At 38.4% G+C, this 26,900-nt stretch overlaps 1 pseudogene; it reads right to left on the bottom strand.

Annotated features, from left to right (window-relative positions):
- Positions 1–18,456, bottom strand: part of LOC115821735 (NACHT, LRR and PYD domains-containing protein 12-like) — a 38,009-nt pseudogene extending 19,553 nt beyond the window's left edge.
- Between the last annotated feature and the right edge of the window lie 8,444 nt (positions 18,457–26,900).

Below are 26,900 nucleotides of genomic sequence, written 5' to 3'. Positions count from 1 at the left end.
TACATCACTGTAAATATAATTCAAAAAGAATAGCAACACAGTTAAATAAAATTTTAGACTGAGCTCGTTGGTGATTAGTGCTATTTTTTATTTTACTGATCTGGTGCCCGCGGGCACCACGTTGGTGACCCCTGCTCTAAGGAAAAGAAAAAACATAAAGAGCATGTCTTAAGAAGTAATCCAGAGGTCCTCTTTACAGACTTTACAAAGCACAGGGACAAAAGAGTTAAAAACAATCTGATATTTCACATCAACTGCTTGGATCTGAGTGGAAATCTGTCCCCTGCAAACAATACGATCACATATGTAAGGAAGGCATTGGACGCGGAGGCAGACTAACAGTCTGTGAGGATGAAAACCTGTACACAGACAACCCTGAGTTGACCATCACCTACTACACTAAGGCTACAATCTTAGTCCAGGGACATGAAAATTGTTTGAGTTCCTTTGAGCAGGCATTCCCTAAACTGAAAGCAGAGGTACAGAAAGAGAAATCGTCAGGCTACTTCGAAAATGAAGAACAGATAAAGGAGATAACATCCACCTTGACCCCTGCTCCACCATCACCCCTTAGCTCTGAGAGACAGTTAAGAGAAAGTCTGGCCCTTCTTGAACTGGAATTGGCAGAATTTAAGGAGCTCATGCAGGCCAGGCTAAACCATTCCCCCTACGACTCCAGGCAGCTCCAAGAGGAGCTTCAGCAGCTGAGGACTAATACCCAGACCACCATCTCTGAGCTCAGATATATACCATCCAGAGTATTCAGGAGGAGAACAAAAGTCTCAGAGCCCATATGGCAAAGTTAAAAGAAGATGCCAGCGACAGGGAGAAAACCATCTCAAGGCAAATAACACAGGTGCAGGAGCAAATGGAGGTAAAACAGACTTCAGCAACTGACATACAAAGGGAGAAACACACAGCAACAAACACACAGGCATACACAGAGGTGCAGCTCCCTCTGCCCAGCACCTCAAATAAACAGTTAAACTCACGGCCAAATTCGGATAACAAACAAGCAAAACACACCATGCAGGCTCCACCACCAACAACACACACCACTGACACACAATCAGTCACTGAATCCTCTCCTCACCCCCCCACACCCATAGAGACACTGTCTGCTTTACAGAATATGGCAACACCAGACTCCCAGGAGTCGCTTCTCATGGACTCAAACGGAAAGTTCCTGAACCCTGAAAGACTCTTTCCTGGACAACGTGTAACAACCAAACGCTGCAGTAACACCAGCCAGGCCCTTCGTCTCCTTAATCAGCGCACCCTTGGCAGACCCAACTGTATCATTGTCCACACTGGGACAAATGACCTCCCCAACCTTCCCAAGGTCGCGGGACTGCAGAAGCAATGACGAAGGTGGTGGAGAAAGCAAGCAGAGAGTTCCCAGAATCCTGCATCATAATTTCTACTCTCCTTCCACGTATAGACATCCCTCCCCACATCATCCATGACATCAATGCAGAGCTAACCAGAAGCTGCTCTGCCCTGCAGTGTCCATATAGCCCATCACCCCTCCATTGGCCCCCGAGATCTGTATGATGGACTTCACCTTCACAAGGATGGTGTCAGAATCTTCACCAGAACTCTCAAAGATGTGGCTCTAGGACGGAATCCAACCAACCCACAGCCCCATCCTCCCTATCTTATCCACTACCCTCCCCCACCTTATATGCAAGGCAACGACTCCTTCACCAACTGGCCTCCCCCCTTAAAACAACCATATACATCACCTCATCGCATGGCAACACAAGCAGCCCAGCACCAAAAAGAAGAGACTCTCTTCTACCAAAACCATCCAACAACCAGAGAGACAGCAGAGTTATGCTGCAGCTCTGACCCAACCCACCCCTGCATCCCACCCCTGCATCAACCCTCTGAGCTGGGAGAAATCAGACACCTGCTCCACAAGCTGTGTGCAGGTCTCCTCAAACAGTGAGGTGAACACAAACACACAGACATATAGGCGACTTAAAAAAAAAAAAATCCAGACAACATAAAATGTTACATTTTAGGAAAATTGCATCAGAACTGTTTTCACTGATTTGTCTCACAAAATTGGTTAATTTCTCATTGTAATTGTATTCGTACCTTCTTTTTGCATTAGCTGTTGGAACATACAGGGTCTCTACTCCTCAACCTTTGGTTTAAAGAGCACAAACCCTGAATTCTTGAAAAGCGTTAAAAACAGTGATACTTACGGAAACTTGGTGTCAAGAAAGAATTGTAACTCAGTGTCCACCAGACTATTATGAGATTATGGTGCCCTCAGTAAAATTAAGAAAAACACGCCATCGCAGAAATTCAGGTGGTATTTTGGTGCGGTGCAAAAATGAATTGGCTAAACATATTTCAGTTATTAAAATGGAAAAAAATCACATCTGGCTAAAACTGCAGGATACTATTGGCATTTTTAAATTTACAACCTACCTCTGTGCTGCTTACATTCCCCCAGTGGAATCAGTCTATTATGACAAAATCTGTTTCAACAATCTCTGAGGAGAAATAAGCCATTTCCAGGCCCAGGGAAAAGTGCTATTGTGTGGAGACTTTAATGCACGGACAGGTACTGAGCCTGACTTGATAGATCCACAGGGCAATGCACATGTGGTTGGCCAGTCCCCTTTGCACCTCTCACCAACCACCATAAGACGAAACAACCTAGACTGTGTGGTGAATAACAGTGAGACAGGGCTGCAGCCTGAGTCCAACACTCTTCAACATCTACATTAATGAGTTAGCCGTGCAATTAGAACAATCTACAGCTCCTGGACTCATCCTTCAAGGCACAAAAGTCAAATTCCTGCTCTATACAGATCACCTGGTGCTCCTGTCACCCTCTGAACAGGGCCTACAGCAGCACCTGGACCTGCTGGAAAAGTACTGCCAGACCTGGGCCCTGGCAGTGAATCCTATAAAAACAAAAATCATGATTTTCCAAAAGAAGCCCAGGTGCCAGGAACACAAATACATGTTCACTCTGGGTAGCACTGTCCTAGAGCACACGATGCAGTATACTTACCTCGGTCTTCCCATTACTGCATCAGGAAGTTTCAGCACGGCAGTGAACGCACTCAAAGAAAAAGCCCGTAGAGCACTCTATGCTATAAAATCTCAATTTTACAATATAAATATACCAATCACAATCTGGTGCAAATTATTTGACAGCATAATACAGCCTGTTGCGCTGTATGGAAGTGAGGTCTGGGGTCCACTCAGTATGCAGGACTACACTACGTGGGACAAGCATCCAACAGAAGCCCTACATGCTGAATTCTGTCGATCTATATTAAAAATCTAAACAAAAACACCCAACAACACATGTAGGGCATGTGTTTGGACGTTATCCATTGGCTTTATCTATTCAAAAACGAACAAAATACACTCCAGTTTGAGACGTTAAAAACCCAGGAACTGAATCCAGAAAAGAGTCCTCTGAGCCAGCTGGTACTGAGGCTCATTAACCCAGTAACAAAAACCAGTACACAACACACTCAGACCAGTACTGCTTCATAACCACCAATTCAATAACTCAGTAACAAAGAGCAAGAAAGAGAGAGAGCGAGAGAGAGAGCCAGTGTGTGTGAGAAAGAGAGAAAGAGAGAGTGTGAGAGAAAGACAGAGAGTGAGTGATTGTGTGACAGAGAGAGAGAGAAAGAGGGAGAGTGAGATTGTGAGAGACAAGGAGAGAGGCAAAAAAGAGAGTTTATGTGTGAGAGAAAGAGATAGTGACAGTGAGTGTGTAAGAGAGAGTGTGTGTGTGTGTGTGAAAGAGAGAGAGAGAGCGTGAGTGAGAGAGTGTGTGCGAATGTGTGTGTTCAGTATCAGAAACACGTTCAATGTTTTTATATTTAATGATATTTTATTTGTGCATGTTCATATTGTGTTTGTAACAAAAGAAATACAAAAAAAAAAATTTAAAGTAAATGTACAAGAATTTCTGAAAAACAAATGCAACCCACGTGAATTAATCCCATACGCTGTAAACCAGTTATAGATAGTTCCTTTAGAGGGCGCACTTCCGAAAAGAAAAAAAAAAACGGTAGCACAGTATACATGCGGGAGTAGAACTGATCTCGCACAGACACCAGAGAACATTCCAGAAGCCAGCCTGTTAGTATCTCATACAGGAGTCAGTCAATTGATTCAGTCAATTTTGATTTCATAATTCACGATAACTCTGTGTTAGAGCCATGTGTAGAGTAACTTTTCCCACGTCTGCATTTGTTGAGCGAAACTCCAGTGAGTTGTTTCTTTTCTTGTGCTATGCTAGCAAATTCGCTAGTCATGTTAGCATGGTATTAGTATATATAGTCAAGTGAATGATAGACCTGGGACTAAATTTGTTGCGTACAAAGGAGTACAAGTTTTTTTTGCGAAAAAAAAAACAATCGGAGTAGTGTTGTATGATGTTCAATCGCATGACTGTATGGACTTGTGTAAGGCAGGTAATCTGTATGTGTGTGTGTGCTAGTGCGTCGAGTGATCGGATGTATGCTACTGTAACAAACTAACCCTTCTGAATGTGTAGTTCGATACCCTACTCTCTTATTGTTACTCTGTATTTGATTTGATTTTTTTTTTTTTGTTATGAAAAAATGCAGATTTTCTAAGTGTACTTTGCAAATGTAAATGTATGTATTTCATAAATTAAGTTAACAGTTAAGTTTTCCTGCATTTTGTTCTTTCTAAGTGCATCCCTTGTTCAGTTAAAGAAATAGCGAGAGAGAGAGAGAGTTTTTTGTAACTAGGTTGTAAGGTTGCAGAATTGACCATAATGAACGTATTCTGTGCCATGCAGATTGTGTGTGTGTGTTTTTTTTAGGAGACTTTTACCACAACTAGACGGTATATTAGATGGCGAGCCAGACCCAGCGGTGAGCGCATGCCGAGATAGTGTGAGGACTTCCTGTCGTCAGACGACCTCCATCAGCTAAGAGACTCAGACAGTGCACTGCTACTCTATCTTTTTTTTTTTTTTTTTTTTCCACACACGATCACATGTACATTTCCACATAAATGACTTGTGCCTACAGCCTGCCTAGGCAGCAACTGTGGGACTGAAAAGAGATATTCTTTTGTATTTGTTTTTTTGTTTTTGTTCCCTGAGGCCTCATTGTCAGTTTTGTAACCTGTTATGCAATTCATGCTTAGAAGTGAATATATTTCTTTTCCTTTAATACATACTTACCTGTTTTTCTACCAAACCATAGTCTTATTGTGCTTTTCTGCCTGCTTACTATCCTCCTACCCGAACCTAGAGCCATGGTGTTAACTTTGCTATGCCCGCTAGTTATCAGTTAGAGAAGAGACCACCAAGTTACACAAACAAACAAACAAATCTCTACAAAACTTTGTAAATGAATGAATAATTGTTTATTAATACAGTCACAGATTTCTGATACATCAATAAAACTCTGACTGTACTTCATACACACACATTTGTAAATGTAAATGGTACATATGAACGTTGTGTGTGTTTATGTGAAAAAGAGAAAAAGAATGTGTGTGTGTGTGTGTGTATGTGTATTTCAGAGTGTGTATGTTTATTTATTTGATCTGACACAGAGACACTGAGGAGTCAAAATAATCAAACCCAAACCCTGCATAGAGGGGTTCAGTGAATGTGCAGTGGAATGTGTGTATGTGTGTGAGTGTGTGTGTGTCAGATGAGACTCTGTAGAGGGACACAGTTCCAGACGACCAGTCCAGATACACTCCTACTCTGTGTGTGTGTAAGGGGTGGTGAGGTTTGTCAGTTCTCTGTTTATTGTGACGGGCAGAGTAACTATTAACACGGCACCAAAGACTCCAGGACTTTTCATTGTATCCAAACACACAGTCATCACTCTCTCCTTTCCTAGTGATTCCTTTATATGTCACTGATATATCAGCAACTCCACTCCACTCAATCTCCCAGTAACAGCGTCCAGTCACACTCTCTCTACACATGACCTGAGGCCAGTAATCAAATCTCTCTGGATGATCAGGATATGACTGATTCTCTCTAACCCATGTCACTTTTCTGTTCTCCTCAGACAGAGAGAGGTGTGTGTTTACTGTGTTTGGGTCCAGTGTGAGATCACAGGCATCTACAGAGCAGAAGAGAAATTAGAGGAGAAAACATATCACACACTCAACTCTGTGTATGTGTGTGTGTTATACTAAATGGAGAGTACTGTATTATTATATTACTATTATATTATTAAACATTATATTTATTTCATAATAAATCTCAGGTAAGATGGTGTCGTCTGTCTTTCTGTCTCTCGTCCTGTCTTTAGTGTGTGTTACAGATTGTCCCACTCTGTCTCTTATTATGGTTTGGGGGGAACTGGGGGTGTAAATATGGGGTATTATTGATCAGTGTTTGTGCGTGTGTGTGTTTGTGTGTGTGTGTGTGCGCGTGTACTCACATTTTATAAATCCTGGTTTGATCATGAATTCTCCACCATGGTCCACACTACAAAAACACACAACAGACAGTGGATAAGTCTCACATATGAACACAAAACACACACACACACATACACACACACACACTGTACTGACTTAAGTCGACAGTGTTGGTTCATCTGTGTGGAGAGACGCTTCACTCCTGAGTCTCCTGGGTGATTGTAGCTTAGATCCAGTTCTCTCAGGTGTGAGGGGTTTGAACTCAGAGCTGAAGCCAGAGAAGAACAACCTTCATCTGTCACTAAACAACCAGACAACCTACAGAGAGAGAGAGAGAGAGAATATCAGCTTGTCATCTGGTTTGTGAACTTCAATTCATTATGAAGGTTCCACTCAGTTTTACCATAAATGTTGACTTTGCTAAACTACCACATTAACTAAACTCACAGACCAGTTACTAACATTAGCTGTACAGATACTGGGGAAAATGCATCTACTTTTATGGTCAGTATGTTTCACATACAACAGTACTTTAATAACCATACTATACATCAATCTTGTCTAATTTTAATATGAACGTAATTATTCTAAATACTTTATTTAAATTCCTGGCCAATACTGACCTCAGTATATCTAGTTTACAAAGTGGATTCTTCAGCCCCACACAGAGAAACTTCACTCCTGAATCCTCAAGATCATTGTTACTCAGGTCCAGTTCTCTCAGGGGACAGTTTACTGACTGTAGAACTGAGGCTATAGATGAACAGGACTGTTCAGTGAGTTTACAGAGAGCAAGTCTGGGGAGAGAGAGATGAGAGAGAGAGAGAGAAAGAGAGAGAGAGCGAGAAAGAGAGAGAGAAACAAGTTTTAGCCCAGTGAGGTTTAGCTGAGCAGAATTTTCCACATGAGATCAAACTCCTGCTAAGAGTCAGAACATCTTCCTGTCTTGCAATAAACACTGTTACATCATCAGTGTCTGCTGATAAAACACGTTTAGTTTCAAGTTTTCAAGTTTATTTAAAGCCCAATATGTGGGCAAGAAAAAAATCCCCCCAAAAAACCCAGGTGTAACAGAGAAAAAATGGAAGAAACCTTGAGAAGGACCACAGAGAGAGGAGACGCCTTCATGGCCAGACGGGTGTGCAATAGTCTCCTGCTACTGGAAACCCCTTAAGGTCCCATCTCAGTTTCCACAGAAGAGACTCAATAGTGGGGCTGTATAACTGCCCTGAGAGAGGATAACCTGCCATTTTTCAGTTCCTGACTAATACTGACCTCAGTATCTCCAGTGTACAGTGTGGATTCTTCAGTCCCACACAGAGAAACTTCACTCCTGAATCCTGAAGATCACTGTTACTCAGGTCCAATTCTCTCAGGGGACAGTTTACTGACTGTAGAACTGAGGCTATAGATGAACAGGATTGTCCAGTGAGATTACAACCAGCAAGTCTGGAGACAGAGAGAGAGATAAGCATTCACTCATTTAAGAATTAAAAATTGTACTGATAGAGTTTGAAGAAAAGGTATGAGATGTTGTGAAAAATTTGCTTAAATTGCTCAAACACACAGTGTGATATTTTTGGGCACGGGATGAGTACAAGTTGTAACTAACTGTACACTTTAAACTGGAGAGACTAATGAAAATTTAAACGGATAATAAGCGATCAAAAAGGACAACACTTATAACACTGTCAGTCAAATCAATATTAAAAGGACTAGCCATGTTCCACACAGAACAAAAGCGAGACAGACACCCTGTTTACTGGCTAACTCATTAGCCATATAAATATCAAAAGCACAATTGGTGAATTTGATGACAAATATGGTTACTTGGTAAATAACAACTTTATTCTCGTTAATTAACAACCCTATTCTCGTTAATCAACAAATTTATTATTGTTAAATAATGACTTTATTCTCGAAATCTCAGAATTTTTTCCCTTGAAGGTGGCCCTGTTATTCCGTCGCGGGCTCTTATTGATGCTTCCATTTTCGTGTGGGACAAACCGTTGTACTTATTTGAACGAAGGCAATCAAACACACAGCTCACATCGGTTGCCAGTAAACCGGAGGGAGAAAATATTTATTAGCATATTTTTTTTCTCAAAATCACTACACATTATGTGTGACGTATGAGATCAAATGTGTAGTGTGAAATCCCAAAGTCTCAAGTCCTCAATTTGACATGATTACAGTCATGTAGTACGAGATGCATTCATCAGCAGTGTGTACTCAGCTTAAAGCATTTTTTATCAAAACTGTAATATATTTTTGTTGCACCTTTGTTCAAAATACTTATGACAGTAAGACAGTAAGAATACTTAAGACAGTAAGTTTATTTTTAAACTGCATTCTGTCATGTTATCTTGGTGAGGACTCTTAATTAACTATACATAACAAATGTTAGGGGAAATCTTTGTTTATGTCGTGTGTTTCTAAAAAAAAAAAAAGAATATCGGGCGACATATCATTACTGGATTTTTAAATGATCAAATATCGAAATTGGTATCAGTTTGAAAACCCCTACATCGGTTGGGCGCTATCTTCTGCCATATGCACACGTTGACCCTTATTCTGTTTCCCTTTGGAAAAACATTGATTTTTTCCTTTGCACTTTGCACAGTATTTGCCATAAACTTGACATTGCTTTAGAACATGTCACATCTTTTACAATTAAATGTGTCTCCCTCCAGTTGTTTTTGAACTTTGTTTTATCAGTAATTCTTTGCTTTTCCAGACACTGTTATGGCCACTGCTGGGCTTTCACTGACCATGGCTCCCACCATTTCCCAAATGTTTTACTGTGTTTCAGAGTTCATTCACTCACATGACATATATGGATATAATCACCTAATGGACCACAAAAAAAACATGGAATATTGCTCTGTTGTCTCTAAGTAACACACACAGCAAAACACTAAATCTAGGCCATTCTGAATTAAACAAACCTATGCACACTAGTAAATGTACTGTTAGAGTCTACTGTGTGAGAAGATTAGAAATATCAGAAACCTGCCATTGTTGATGATGCTGTTTGTTCCCTCTGGAGAGTGACTCTGCTCCTGACTGTTGGTCTTACTATTGTCATCAGACCCAGCTTTGATCTTTTTCATCAAGTCAGATAATGTGATTTGATGTGTTCACTTCATTACTGATTCATACACTACTGCAGTGTTAACTATGGGGATCAGTCACTGTGTAGAGCTCAGAGGAAAAAGCAGAAAACCCATCACACTACATATAAAGGAGTGCACTCATTATACTGAACTCATGTCTGGATGAATGTGAAGTCATTGATCTCTGTGGTCAAATCAAAATCAAACACAATGAATAGCTGGAAAATAACATGATTTGATTGGCTGCAGCCTAGCTCCCATTAGACTGTCTGTCTCTCATCTCCTCATTCTCCAACCACACAAGGAAAGAAAAGAAACAAACAGAAATCAAAAACAGGGACAGACTGTCCTTGGAAAACGTCCTTTCATTGTGAACATGATCTTACACTCCCACACTCCCAGCATCCAATCAGAGAGAGAGAAGATAATATTCACACACTGATACAAATGTCTCTGTGACCTGTCTATAAGCATCAGTTTTGTCTAGACTGTCCAAATATATTGTTTTTGGAAAGAGAAATATTTATATGACTAGAATGACTGGGAAAATGATCAACAAGTTGCTCCATTCAGAATGACTGACCTCAGTATTTCCAGTTGACAGTTTGGAGTCTTTAGTGCGGCACAGAGCATCGTCACTCCTGAATCCTGAAGATCAGTGTTACTCAGGTCCAGTTCTCTCAGGGGGCAGTTCACTGACTTCAGAGCGGAGGTGATAGTTTCACAGGACTGCTGAGTGAGGTAATAGTCTCTGAGTCTACACAGAGAGAAGTAAAACAAAACACTGACTTTTTAAAGAACAAAATTATCCCGGAAATCACTTCTATGGCTGGACTTGAGACAGTCATCTGACAGTGTGTACTGTCTGCAAGTAAGAACCAAGTCTTAATATTCTGGTCGTCTGAAGACACTGAAAACACTAAAGTTGCCGTCACTACTGACATAGTCCAGCAATCTCCTGATTTCCAGCAAAATGACCCGCAGCCAGGAAAATTTGTGACTGTTATTTGTGACAACAGTTGGTGCTTTGGAGTGATTAGAGAGAAGTCAGAGGACCAACAGAATGTCATGGTGTCATTCATGCAAGTCAAATCAATGCACTCATCCCCTGAATTAGGGACAACTGCATAAATGCTGGGTACATCCTACAAATAGTTCCTGTACCTGATAACGAATAGTTCCTGTACCTGATATGGAAGGACAATCAGCACGACAGGACAAAATGTCAGATGATAGTCTCAAGGAGTGCGAGAAACGGTTTGAGGCATTCATAGGAAAAACCAGCATGATTCAGTTTCAGTGTTGTAATCAATCATATAGGTTAATGTGATTTTCCGATTGTCTGAGGTATCATCCAAAGGGTACATTCAAAATGAGTCTTTTGTTTCTGTGACTGAAAATGAATCGTTCTGTGTAAACATGGTAAACAATGTCTTCTATGCATTACAGGCTAGAATAAAAGTATATTTTTTTACATTCACTGTTTGTGGTTATAAAATTAAAGACAGAAATGACCACAAAAGTGATAATAAATCTGCAGCTCACAAAATTTATTTTAGAAGGAAGACATACTTAATATTTTGTACATAATGTCTTTGATATACATAAAATGTTCCCTGAAAATGTCAAGTAAATCGGTCATCTGCTACGAGGTGAAATGACCCTTGTCACAAATTGCGTGAAAAACATGTTTTCTAAATTTAGGTAAGACACTGTACCAACATTAATGCTTTAATGATTCCACATACTATTTATTCCTAAAGTGCTTATACACGTGTGTGAAACTGTTGCAAAATCAGCTGTGTACACTTTTATTATCCTGACTTTTCAGACACATTTTGTAACCAAGTTTGGGCTTCTATATCTATTAAGCCATTGCATCCAGCATAAAACATAGTACAGATTGGGATATTGAATATTCAATATTAAATCAGCATGCCAAATTTCAGATCTCTGGTTGCATTTTTGGCCAAGTTACCGAGCTCCAAAGATCAGAAAAATGCCTGTGACTGAAAAAATGCTAAGTTTAAAGGTAGTTTTCTACGAGTTGTTGTAAAGGCCATTGACTCTGAGGAAACAATACCCTCCACAGGTTTAGTGAATACGTGCAGTTGTAGTTAGTCAAAGAGCTGCTGCTATGAAGCCTTAAGTAGTTCAGTAAAGATGACGTGTCCATCGAACAAGCACCTCATGTTCATGTGTATTGTGCGTAAATGACTGACAGTGAGTGTTGCAAACTTCTTTAAATTTAGTACTGTTTTTGTTGTGCATGACGTTAGTTGTTACCGAATTTCTATGTTGTACATTATGTTTGTTTGGGCCAGTTAACGTAGCCGACTACAAATGCAGTTGTGGTAGTCATTATTGTTTGTTTCTGCACAACGACGATGTCATTTCTGTCCTACGGTGCACTACTGACTGTTCATATTGTGTTATAATATGTAGATGTTTGATGTAATTTGTGTCCTACGGTGTACTACTGACTGTTCATACTGTGTTATAGTATGTGGATGTTTGATGTCATTTGTGTCCTACGGTGTACTACTGACTATTCATACTGTGTTATAATATGTGGTTTTTTGATGTAATTCGTGTCCTACGGTGTAGTACTGACTGTTCATACTGTGTTATAGTATGTGGTTGTTTGATGTAGAAACGTAGCGAACATACATGTTATATGGAGAAACAAGTGCTAACCACTCGTGACACAGCATAAGACAGCAGCCACACAGCTCACGGACTCTCTGAGGGCTGTCTGTGTCTGGTTATATGGGTCAGCTACTTAACTGATGTTAATGTTAAATATTTTGCAGTTGCAAACGAAAAGATCAGTATTTGTACGTTACTTGCACGTGAAAGAACAATTGTACTTAATGCTGTACTTAATACTGTTATCTGGAACTGTTCATGTCTTACAGGAACCACACAAAAACACACACCCACACACACTTGCACACATTTAATGTATGAATATCCACCTACATTTACCTCCTCTGTGCATTGCTGTTGGAAGACTGTGCATTGCTATTTGGATAGACTGTGCTTAGTTATTTGGATTTATCGAAGATTCAGTAAAGTGAAGGAATCTGAGATTGCCTCTTGTTATCTATGCTCTGACCAGCAAACCATGGCCAACGTCACTCCCACCACTGAACTCTTACAGTCCTTACCAAAACCTCCATCACACCAGCACTAAATAAATTCTACACCAAAACGGTTTGGGAGTAGGAAGCTAAAATTTTGGGATATGCCATGTCAGAGTGTAGTCTTCAGGACAAAAAAATTATCAGCCAATTCTGAGATGGTGTGGTGGAAAGATTTTCCCAATTTGGTTGAAATGACACGGAATGACCCAGGAAGCATCTGAAATATATACAATATTATATTGTTCATACAGTTTTAAAAACATCACTTGTCACAGAGTAGATAAATAACAATGTGTGATATTTCTTTCAGATTGATCACTGTTTCCTATTCAGAATATGTTTCAGCAAATCGGCTTTAATGAGACTTTCATCAAAGTATCACTGTCCCTTTGTAATCGGGCGTATAGATGAATTATTGTGGTAAAATTCATTCCATTATGTATATTCCACAAAGATATACAAAAATATGACTAGGGAATTCCCACCATTTTCCTTCAAATTAAACAACTAAAGAGTGGATATCTTTAGAAGGAAAGGGAAACTAAAAACTCACTGAGCTTTTCTGCAGCACCTCACAGCTGGGAGCAGTCTCCTACGACCCTCATCTGATGTGTTGTATTTCTTCAGGTCAAACTCATCCAGCACCTCCTCTGACATCAGAAACATGTAGGCCAGTGCTGTGCAGTGTGCAAGTGAGAGTTTTGTTCCATAATTTTCAGACTTGACAAAAGCTTGAATTTCTTCGTGGAGAGAGCGATCATTCATTTCAGTCAGGCAGTGCAGTAGATTGATCCATCTCTCAGCAGGGACACCATCTTTACTTAACTCTTTGATGTAACGGCTTATTTCCTTGATGCTCTCCTGGTTGTTCTGTGTGTGTGTCAGCAGACCTTGTAGGAGTTTCTGGTTGGACTCCAGTGAAATGCCATGAAGGAAGCGGATGAACAGATCTAAATGTCCATCTTTACTCTCCAAAGATTTATCCACAGCTTTCTTCAGCAACTCAGCCAAGAAAACATTCTCTGGCACAGGTCTGGTCTTTTTCTTCAGAAAATACTCCAGTTCCTCCATGGTCCTGTTTACACAGCAGTAAAACACATAGAGAGCAGCAAAGAACTCTTGAACACTCAGATGCACAAAGCAGTAGACCTTCTTCTGTCGAAGTACAGATTCCTCCTTAAAGATCTCAGTACAAATCCCAGAGTACACTGTGGCATCACTCACGTCAATGTCACATTCTCTAAGATCCTCTTCATAAAACATGATGTTGCACCTCAGCAACTGATTATAAGCCAACTTAGCAAGTTTCAGAAAGATCTCCTTGCTTGATTCCAGAAGAATCTTTGAGTCTCTCTCAACTTTCTCCTCATATTTCTGCTTCTTCATTTTAGTCTGAATGAGCAGGAAGTGTGTGTACATCTCAGTCAGAGTTTTAGGGATCTCTTTAACATTGTCTTGACACAGCATTTCCTGAAGCACAGTGGCTGAGATCCAACAGAACACTGGGATGTGACACATGATGTGGAGACTCACTGATGTCTTGATGTGTGAGATGATTCTGTTGGCTTGACTCTCATCACTGACTCTTTTTCTGAAGTATTCCTCTTTCTGTGAATCACTGAATCCTTGGACTTCTGTCACACGACTGATGAACTGAGAGGGAATCTGACTGGCTGCTGCTGGTCTGGAGGTTATCCAGATGAGTGCAGAGGGGAGAAGATTTCCTTTGATGAAGTTTGATATCAGTATATTCACTGATGATGTTGTAGTCACATCACACAGTTTTTCAGAAAAATCCAAATGAAATTGACTCTCATCAAAACCATCAAAGATGAACAGCATTTTACAGTCATTATATTTCTTTGGGTCGAAGTCCCTCAGTTCTGGGTGAAACTCTAGCAGGAGTCCATGAAGACTGAACGGTTTATCTTTAACCAAGTTCAGTTCTCGGAAAGGAAGAACAAACATGAAATCAATGTCTTGATTGGTCCTTCCCTCTGCCCAGTCCAGAATGAACTTCTGCACAGAGACTGTTTTTCCAATTCCAGCAATGCCCTTGGTGAGTACAGTTCTGATTTCTGCCTTTTGTCTCTTCCTTCCTAGTTCTTGACTAGACAAGGCTTTTTTCTGCTTTTTAGTTCTCTTGGTTGACAAGGGTTTGAAGATGTCATTGCAGCTGATTGGTTTGTCTTGAGAACCCCATTTCCTGGTTGCTGTTTCAATCTGTAGAACCTCATGTTTCTCATTCAGTCCTTCACTCTCTCCCTCTGTGATGTAGAGCTCTGTGTAAATGCTGTTGAGGAGGGTTTGGTTTTCTTTCAGTGCGACACCTTCATATAAGAACTTATACTTATTTTTCAGGGTGGTTTTATGACCCTCAACAATTCTCAGCAAGACATCATCTGACTCAGACACGAATGTCTTGTGTTGGACATTTTGGCAACACCCAGACTGATCCTCTTTTCGATCTGTTTCCCCACTGCAGAGAGAGAGAGAGAGAGAGAGAGAGAGAAGAGCGGGATTTCAGTAAAAAAATTGTCTCAGAACCTGCCAACAAAGGCCACACCTGGACTGATCCTGGATCAGACCTGAGTTTCTGTATTTGACAAATACATTCTTTGGGAGACATATGACTCCATCAAGGCTGGCAGGCTGAACCCTTCTCATCAGCCTTGTAGTTGAGTTTAGGGCTCGTATACAGTTGGGATGATAGGTATGTCATGCCAGTGGAAATTCTGGTTAATGGTTCACTGTGAGTGTTAGACTCAATACTAATATCACTTAGCTGTAACTATAACGTTATTTCAGAATCTGAACCCAGTGAAATTACAGTTATTCCAAAAACCTCTATTTATCGCTCAGTGCTCTGAACACTGAACCTAGAAATTATTCAAAATAACTCTTCATCAGCCTTAACTTATATTAAATAATAGCATTAGTTAAGTGTTAATTTGAGCTCGGTTGAAATAATTTCACATAATTTTTTCCCATTAAAGTAAAATCACATTAGCTTATTCATATCTGCCACATTTTATGCTTCCAAACAAGACCAGATATGTTTCAAATACTGAAACACAAACAACTGCAACCCTATCAAACAATCCTACTGCACTCCACTTCCATCTACATAAAAGTCTATTACAACTGTTAGGACTTATCAGTGTTTAGAATGGTTACAGTCAGTAGTTCCTCAGTGCATAGATCTCATCCACAGAACATTTCATATCCTTTCTTTTCTATTGTACAAGTTATACCATGACCCCCACCCCCATCCTCCTTCTACCCTTTTATCTTTCCATCTGTCCATCCACACTCACTCTCACCTTATTAACATCACTCTACACTCCCTATTCAATATACACTTATTACCAATTACATCACTACTATTCCTTTTACTGATCTACACTCTCTATTCAATATACATTTATTACCTATTACAACACTACTATTCCTTTTACTGATCACTACACTCTCTATTCAATATACACTTATTACCAATCACAACACTGCTATTCCTCTTACTGATCTACACTCTCTATTCAATACACACTTATTACCAATTACATCACTACTATTCCTCTCACTGATCTACACTCTCTATTCAATATACACTTATTACCAATCACAACACTGCTATTCCTCTTACTGATCTACACTCTCTATTCAATATACACTTCTTACCAATTACAACACTACTATTCCTCTTACTGATCTACACTCTCTATTCAATATACACTTATTACCAATTACAACACTACTATTCCTCTTACTGATCTACACTCTCTATTCAATATACACTTATTACCAATTACATCACTACTATTCCTCTCACTGATCTACACTCTCTATTCAATATACACTTATTACCAATTACAACACTATTATTCCCATATTCCTTCTTTCATCCATCCATTCCACTAATACAGCGACTAAAAAACCCTCAGTCACAACAAACTCTATTACAACAATGGTTACCATGGCTACAATTTAAATAACTGTCTGACAGCTACATAGGAATCCTGTTACTCTTACTTTATTGCTTTTCTCTTCATTCTTACTTTCCATCCACCTTCTCTCTACTCTTTCCTCTCTCCATCCACTATAATATAACCTCCTCTTCTATTATTTAACCTACTCTACAACATCTATTATATCATAATTAACATAAAACATCCACTATAATATAACCTCCTCTTCTATTATTTAACCTACTCTACAACATCTATTACATCATCATTAACATAAAACATCCACTATAATCTAACCTCCTCTTCTATTATTTAACCTACTGTGCAACATCTATTACATCATAATGAACATAAAACATCCACTATAATATAACCAACTCTTCTATTATTTAAACTACTCCACAACATCTATTACATCACAATTAACATAAAACATTCACTATAATATAACCTCCTCTTCTATTATTTAACCTACACTACAACATCTATTACATCATAATTAACATAAAACATCCACTATAATATAACCAACTCTTCTATTATTTAAACTACTCTACAACATCTATTACATCATAATTAACATAAAACACCTGTTGAACAGTCTTGGACGTGGCAGACCTCTGAATCTTGAAATGTTAAATCCTTTAACCTCTGTTGGTCAGATTGGTGAGAAATAAACACAATTTATTAAGTAAACAACAGACTTGATCAAACAGACTGACCTTGGATCAAAGAACACTCTCTCTCCACTGAAGTTTAGAGGTGGTATCATAGAGTTATTACTCTTCATAGACACACAGCTGGGCACTGGAGATCCTGCTCTATGAGTCTGCAGTCTGTATGTGGAAAAAAGCAAACAAACAAACAATCAAATAAATGAACAAACAAACAAACAGGAAGCATCTTTATCGAGCTGCAATCTGCACTGCACAGTAAGACATCCGTGAAGCTTTACATCAAGTGAAATACTGGATTATTTTCACTAATTCTAATAAAAACCTTGACTCTTGGAATCTGATTCACTATATAACTCTCAAACGAATTCAACAAAACCGCGGATGCATGAAACTCTCACATGTGTATTTCAGAAAACACTGTAAACTAAGACAATATTTTTGCTTCCTTTTAAATAGAATCTTATGACTTAAGACTAAAAAACACCAAAATCCCCCACAAAAGTGAAACAAAATGGTTGTGACATTGAGAGTGGTTCCTGATGCTCACCCTCCTCTCAACCCATATTTATCGACATGAATCCCAATGTGTATGATTCTATGAAAATACTTGTTAAATTTATGCAAGAAAGACATAACATGTTCGGCCTTCAAATATAGCACTGTACATATCATCATTCTTAAGTTTCAAACATTTTGAATTCAAAACATCGGTAATGTTGATTGTTTTCGTGAATGGCAAAATGGAGCATTTAAATGATGCTGCTGCAAGGAATTGTGGGACAGCATTATCTCCTTTCCTTTGGTAAAGGATGGTCCCCTGTACCCTATGGTAAAGGAGGTAAGAAAGGAGGCACTGACGCACCTTTCCTTAGCATTTAGAGAATTCGAGCATGCTCTTATCATGGATGCCACTTAGATACTTGATCACACAGACTCACCTTGGATCAAAGAACACCCCTTCTCTGTTGAAGTTTAGAGGTGGTATCATAGAGTTATTGCTCTTCATAGACACACAGCTGGGCACTGGAGATCCTGATCTCTGTGTCCTGTAGTCAACAGTGTCCCCCACCTCTGTGTCTCCATGGTGACTCCTTTTAGAGGCAGGACCTCCTCCCTCCTCACTGTCTGTTATGAGACTCATTTTAGATTCAGTGTTCTCCTCTTCACCTCCTTCACACAGACTCTACAGGCCCTGATCTCCTCACAAACTCACACACCACTTATAGTTCTGATCTCCTCCTCACAAACCCATATGTCACTTACAGTTCTGTGGAGAAACAAAAACAGACACGTCACAAACCATAATCAACTACATTCATATGGTTAATGTTAATATTACAGATTATTATGTGCATATGGTTAGCATTATATTATAGTTTACTATTTGTACATGGTTAATTTCATTATACCTTACTATGTGTATATGGTTAATATTAATATTATAGTTTACTATGTGCATATGGTTAATGTCAATATTATAATTTAGTGTGTCTATGGTTAATGTTAATATTATAGTTTACTATGTGTCTATGGTTAATGTTAATATTATAGTATACTGAGTGTATATGGTTAATGGTAATATTATAATTTACTATGTGTATATAGTTAATGGTAATATTATAATAAACTGAGTATATACGGTTAATGTTAATATTATAGTTTACTATGTGTATACGGGTAATGTTAATATTATAGTTTACTATGTGTATATGGTTAATATTAATATTATAGTTTACTATGTGTATATGGTTAATGTTAATATTATAGTTTACTATGTGTCTATGGTTAATGTTAATATTATAGTTTACTATATGTATATGGTTAATGTTAATATTATAGTTTACTATGTGTCTATGGTTAATGTTAATGTTATAGTTTACTATGTGTCTATGGTTAATGTTAATATTATACTTTACTATGTGTATATGGTTAATGTTAATATTGTAGTTTACTATGTGCATATGGTTCATGTTAATATTATAGTTTACTATGTGTATATGGTTAATGTTAATATTATAATTTACTATATGTATATGGTTAATGTTAATATTATAATTTACTATGTGTATATGGTTAATGTTACTATTATAGTTTACTATATGTATATGGTTAATGCTAATATTATAGTTTAGTATATGTATATGGTTAATGTTAATATTATAATTTCAGATCTTCATCTCAGTCAAACAGCTCTACAGTCTGGATTTTCAGCACATATAGACTAACACAGTACATGTTAGTGAAATATGTTTATTATTCAATAATAAGAAAGTTTGAGTTTGTTTTCTTTGTTTTGTATATAGATACATGTATATCCCAACTGAATGTGTCAGTCTACATGTCATCAGAATCTTTAATGTTTGTGTCTTTTTTTACTCCCTTTTGAGCAGTTTTCACTTTTACACAGAGAATCAGTGTTGGATTGATCTCTTTCTGCTCTTACACACACAATCAGTGTTGGATTGATCTCTTTCTGCTCTTACACACACAATCAGTGTTGGACTGAGCCATTTCATCGTATGGAGACACTGTCAGAATGATCTGAGAGACAGCCAGACAACTGGCTTCCTGTCAGATTTGTTTCATGTAGGTTTTTGTGCCAAAAATCCATTTGGATCAGGAGCATGTGCACAGTGTCTCTGAGTGCCACACACACACACACACACACACACACATACACACACACACACACACACAAGCACACACGCTGCAGTTTAAGTACACAATTATATGTTTTGATTTGCAAACAGATCTCACAATCAGATGTCGAATAGAGTTTATCTGAATTGTCGCCACCTGCTGGTCAGTGTCCGCAGGATTCCACGAGGAGAAAGACGGAAGTGAATTTTATGTCTTATTTTACCGAGTGCAAACGCTGCACAGTTTAATGATAATCTATGCAAATAGCAATGTACAGATTACTGAAGCTAAGTCATAAAATGTTTCTTGAACACGTTTTAAATGTTTCTTATAATCCTAATGTGTGAGTGTCTTTGGAATTATGTGAAGGTACACAGTCTACACTACATAAGTGTTAACTGATTCACAGATTAATTAACTAACAAAACAGATTTAACATTAAGCCATACGTGATATTCGTGTGTTTAAACGTTTTCTTCCATAAATTTTAAATGTTATGTTTTCTCCATTTTTCTGCCCGCACATGTCAGAAGCAGAACTTTAAAAACAAAGACAGCAACCCACTTTCAGCAATTTCAGCTATAACAACAACAAAAAAGGGTAAATCGTTGATGGCTGTTCCTGTTTTGTTGTTGTTATTGTTGTTTGTTTGTGGGGGTTTTTACCCCGCTAAATTAACAATGTCAGCATTGATAACTTGTCTTTAACATCTTATTTCATCCTCAAGAGGGAGCTCTGGTTGAACTCATGAAAGTTCAAGGCCACGTAAACGCCTTTTTTTAAAAATACAGCATAAACCGAGTCAAACGGACCAGTGCAGTGTGACTCAAAAGTGTTACCTGACTCTGCAAATCCATTCAGTTATGAGTTTCATGTTAGGGGTGTGATTACTTCAAGTGCGACCATTCGGTCAACAACACATTACTAGGCCTAATGCGACGACGTCACAGACTAAAACTTAGTGCGTATGCTTCTCAGTGACAATAGCAGAAGAATAGTTTCTTAAAATAACTTCTTATATTTTCATATTAAGAATATTTCCTCTGACTTCGAGAGATTTCTTTGTGGTTGATATGTTGCTTCCTAACTGCAAATTCGTCAAATTAATCGGATAATCCAAGAAGGACATAAAGTAGCCTACTCTTTTCTCGTTACCCGATGGATGGTGTAGAAATAGCTTACTTTCTTAAACTCAAATATCATCGCTTTCATCCTCAATTCGACATAACTTCAGTAACAATATATATATATATATATATATATATATATATATATATATATATATTCATAAATATCAGCTTTAATATTTTAAGCGATTAAGTGTGTTCGATTCAAAACATATTCGTATCCGCGTTTCGGCCTTCATCGGACGAACTTTTGGTCAGTTGACATTAAATGTAACGATTTACGCTGTTACCATTGTTTTAGGAACAAAGCAAATCATTAGAATCATCTACACGTAATACAACAGTTTTTAAACACTTACCACAATATTTCACAACGTTGCACTGAATAAATCTCATTTCACACGAAGTTAATTTTCTGCTGAAAATGGCGCTGGGAACAGAGTAACGTTTACTTTCGCTTTCTCTCAGACTCCCCTCCCAGAAAGTACTGCCTTGACCACTTAGACCCAATAAGAATTCCGTCTCGGCGGATACCCGAACAGAGAAGCCTGTCAGGGCACACATTTATAAATAACATCGCTGCTAAGACAAATGTCAACTCCACTTTAATTCTGGATGAAAAGCTCTTCGTCTGTAAGTGATATTTCTCAAGGAGGCAGGCGTCCCATTGACATCCGTTTGAATTACTGTGAATCAAGGAATATGGCTGACTTTTATGTACTGCGAATCTTGTATGAAAACTTATCGTTCATTACATACACAGGATGGAAGGCCACAGTCGAAGTAATCTGCATCTAGTATGAAGGACGTGAGGAATTCTATATTCTATATCGTCTCTACTGGCTCAGACTAGAGGTTTGGCCCAGAATGCTCTGCTCCTTGTGTAATGTCTGATGGCTTATTACTTAAATTAACAGTAGTCACTACTGTTAACTTAAGTAATACGCTATCAGACATTACACAACAATGCCAGACTTTTCTAACTTTTCAAACTCTTGTGTCGAGATGTTCTTCATTTTTTATAGTGACAAATTTAGCAAAGCTGTGTGTGTTTTTTTTTTTGCTGTTGTTTTGTTTTTTTCTTTTTTTTTTATTATCCGGAATTCCTCTGTCAGTCTGATGGGGTGTCCCTGAAAGGGAGTACTGGTTGGACTCTGGTAATCTCGACGTTTTGCTCCGCCTCTTAACCGACATATAGGGTAGGAGGCAAGCACTTAGAGGTTTCTCTTCCTCTGCGGAAGAGTATGTGTGCGTGCGTGTGTGCATATATATACATACACACACACACACACACACACACACACATATCTCATGCTTTTTATTCCCATTTCCTCAAATGTAAGTGCTTCGTGCAGAAGAGGATTTCAGCCACCTAGACAAAAAAAGTATTACAATCAAAATGCAATCGTTTAGTTTTTCAGTCCTAATACTACTCTGTAGTTCGATGAAAATTGTCTCCAGTTCTCTTGAAAATGGTCTTATGGTGGAGAATTGAGTATTGTCTTTAATGATACAGTAAACTCATAAACACAAACACAACACAAACAATCCCCTCTACAGTCTATATTTGTATTGAGTATTGTCTTTAATGATACAGTAAAGTCATTAACACAAACTCAACACATATAATCCCCTCTACAGTCTATATTTGTATTGAGTATTGTCTTTAATGATACAGTAAAGTCATTAACACACACACAACACATACAATCCCCTCTACAGTCTGTATTTGTACTGAGTATTGTCTTTAATGATACAGTAAAGTCATTAACACAAACACATACAATCTGATCTATAGTCTGTATTTGTATTGAGTATTGTCTTAATGATACAGTAAAGTCATTAACACAAACACAACACATACAATCCCCTCTACAGTCTGTATTTGTATTGAGTATTGTCTTAATGATACAGTAAGGTCATTAACACAAACACAACACATATAATCCCCTCTACAGTCTATATTTGCAAAGACTTAAGCACAGTTTCATTTTCTTTTTTTTTCTTCTTCCTCTTTTTTTTTTTTTTAAATAAGAATTTGTTCAAATAGTAAGATGGTCAGTGATTGGTCATGTCACACAGAGAAGGAGAGGCCGGATGCATGTGTGGAGTATGTTGTTTATTTACCTGCAAAGTTCTCCATAACACAAGCAAGAAACGAAAAAATGAAATAGCAGGTACAGAGTCTAAGCAAAAGCAAAACAAAAAACTGACTTGGAACCAATGCACTTAGAATATACCACTAATGATACAGCTCAGAGTAACAAACTAATGAAAGACTTAGAATATACCACTAATGCTACAGCTCAGAGTAACAAACTAATGAAAGACTTAGAATATACCACTAATGCTACAGCTCAGAGGAACAAACTAATGAAAGACTTCATAAGCAAAGAACAGACAAGGGCATTTACGCACTGCAGAACAAAGGGGAAACAGATGAATGACCAAGAGGGGACAACAAGGCTGTGAGGGGTCAAGGTCACTGTTACAGCAGTAAGGAGAGACATAACCTGGTCATCTCAATGAAAAAAGACCAGTTCCTGTAGAGAGCCAATCACACGTAGCCAGCGTAAAACATTTGGCGTTTACAACATCTTAGAAAGAAGGCTCTGCCTTTTCCTGTTGAGTAGAAGTAGGACCAGTTACGCCACTTTTAAAAACACATTTACTCTGATGCAACACTTTGACTTCTGGGGAAGTGATGGTTGGAAAATTCAAAATAAAACTGAGCTTGTCATGGGATGAATTGAGTCATCGTGATCCAGTCTAATATCTGTCTGTGTGTGTGATTTCATAATGAAGGCGTGGCTGTACTTATTTTTAAACTGTTTATTTCTCTATCACAGGGTCAGTGTGTAGACACTCTTCAGTAAAGAACTCTTCAGGGAGATGTTTGGGACAGTTTTGCCACTGTTCAGTGTTGTTCATCTTCTGAAAGGTAAGAAAGAGACTGTTTTAATTTCACAGTTTAACTGTTCATCAGTACCATCAGTAAAATAATTATAATGTGACATTCATAATCGAAGTTTTCTGATTCCTTCTATCGTATGATTTCTTGCTGACACTGCATTTTAACCCTTTGTCATAAGGGTGAAATGATTCTGTATTATGCTTGTCATAAGGGTGAAATAATTCTGTATTATGCTTTTCATAAGGGTGAAATGATTCTGTGTTATGCTTGTCATAAGGGTGAAATGATTCTGTGTTATCCTTGTCATAAGGGTGAAATGATTCTGTGTTATGCTTGTCATAAGGTTGAAATGATTCTGTATTATGCTTGTCATAAGGGTGAAATGATTCTGTATTACTGTTTTGTTACAATTAAGTTAATGTGTCAAAAGTATTACTTTGTTTTCTTAAGTAAGTCTTTATGTGTTTCTGTATTTCGTTGTGGCCACTTTAAGAATTACAAGACGTTAGTAACAGGAGTTATGTCACGCGACCAGCAATTAGAACGTTAGTGAGCAGGATACTAACAGCTGTTGTTTTATTATATCGGAGATAATCCAGCGATATCTGCATACGTCTCATGCCTTTGGTAGCATCGTGGGTATGTACTGATCGTTTAATTGTTGTCTGTGGTCGCAGATCTTTATGTATTTATTTATTTATTTTTGTGTCAGTGTTACGTTCTGTGAAGTTAGATTCCAGAAATCTGTTAGCTACAAGTTGCTATTGCTACTGACTACATCGTTCCTAGGCAACTGGAAGTTCATACGGGAATAGTTACAAATAAACAATCGAAGAGATGACTGATTACATGTTAAAATCTAATGTTATATATTACATTTGAAGTTAAATCTACAATAAATACATACGTCTAACACTAAAAAATTTGAAGATTTAATTCATGCTAAATTTGATTGGTATATTTACATTGTAAGTATCTGTACGTTTTAAAAGCAAGCATAGCGTTGATTACGCTTTGTATGTTTCAGTTTCACCCTTCTTTGCAACGTCAATAAACCTGTGGACAAGGAGTTGACTGTCTTCAGAGTCTTGGTGTTAGGAAGGCGTTTATCTGACTGTCAAGTTATATACAGCACATATAACGAGGACAGAACAATTACGCTTGTCATAAGGATGAAATGATTCTGTGTTATGTTTGTCATAAGGGTGAAATGATTTTGTATTATGCTTGTCATAAGGGTGAAATGATTCTGTGTTATCCTTGTCATAAGGGTGAAATGATTCTGTATTATGCTTGTCATAAGGGTGAAATGATTCTGTGTTATGCTTGTCATAAGGGTGAAATGATTTTGTATTATGTTTGTCATAAGGGCGAAAAGATTCTGTGTTATCCTTGTCATAAAGGTGAAATGATTCTGTATTATGCTTGTCACAGTTTTGTCTAAAACGCAGTCCTGTCAGCTCCTCTAGTGTTAATAGACACCATAGCGTTACGGCGTTCGTTACTTTACGGTGCCTTTGTAAGCCATTTTCATAGGGAGTAACAGTCACAAACGACTCTGAAATAGTAGTTTGTTTACTAGACTGGGCTAGAGCATAACTACTTTCATTTGACTTTTTGACACTTGTACTCGTACACTGTTGTGCTTTTTCATGCGCTGATACAGGTTTGTTCCACAACAGACCTTGCACAATACGTTCTATTGTTGCACATCTGTTGTCTCAAACCTGAAATATTCCAGTACTAACAAAGTACTGCTCTTCTTCAGGACTAAAGTGTCCTACGTTGCTTCAGGCAGAGGCCACTTTTCCACACCACGAATGTAACGTTTACGTTGGGTTTCACTTGTTTGTTGTTGGTGGGTGTTTACGCAGTCACCTTGGGTCACTTCTGATAGGTGAGCATGACTGGTACAGGAGGAGCGCAGAGATTCTGATTGGTGAGCATGACTGTCACACAAGAAGGACAGCATAAATTTGTAAAACCATTGACAGGACAGTTTAGGCTATATTCACACTGTCAGTCCAAATCCAATTTATGTGCATATCCAATTAGAATCCGATCATGTTTAGCAAGTCTGAACAGCCAAATATCACATGAGATCCGATTTTTACAAATCCATTTCAAACCACATTTGTATGTGGTTTGAAAACCGATTCAAATCACATTTTTGCAAATCTGTTTAGGTCTGACTGCTCTGATCAGATTTCAAGTGCTTTATTTTTATGTTTGTGACTTTTGACGCCGCGTTAAGTTCACGTGTACATCACACGTACAGGAAACATGCTTGTTTGGTAGTGGAGGGAGCCATTGATGAGCCATTGTAGGTCGCTTGACAATGGGGGAATGGCTGTGCGAAATAAAGCCTCTGGCCGTCTCTGACGCTCTCATTATTTTTATAAAACTTGCACCGCGGCTCCACATTGCCATGTCATGAATAAGCAAAGCACATTTCATTACCCTCCACTTTAGTTTGTGTATATCAACTACTTCTACTTTCAGGTGCAATGTAATTGAAAATGAGGATAGCCACCTGGACACACAGATCGGATCTGATCACTTGCTGTTACGTCCTTGGACATGTTTTTGTTACTGCTCGGGTGTTCTCTCTGTCTCTATCTCTCCCTCTCGCTCCCCGCCCCATTTTTCTTTTCAGTCTTGCTGGCGGGTCACGATTGGCTGGGGAACATCCATAGGAATTTTAAAAGACGGCGGCTGCGCAGGACACATCTGGCGGAACCTCCTGCTAAACTCCTGCTGTTGCTTCTATAGTTTGATGTGAAATCTTTTGGTAACGATGTGAACTCGTGAGTCCACATTGAATGTAACTTGTAAATAGGTGTTAATATTGCATTATCGTGTTGGTTTCTTTTGTGTTCTCTTTTCGTAGTCAGCACTCGTAGG

Source organism: Chanos chanos, chromosome 9 (assembly GCF_902362185.1).
Source record: "Chanos chanos chromosome 9, fChaCha1.1, whole genome shotgun sequence".
NCBI classification, from domain to species: Eukaryota; Metazoa; Chordata; class Actinopteri; order Gonorynchiformes; family Chanidae; genus Chanos; species Chanos chanos.
Note: the sequence above shows the minus strand (reverse complement) of the source record. Positions and strands in the feature narration are given on the sequence as shown.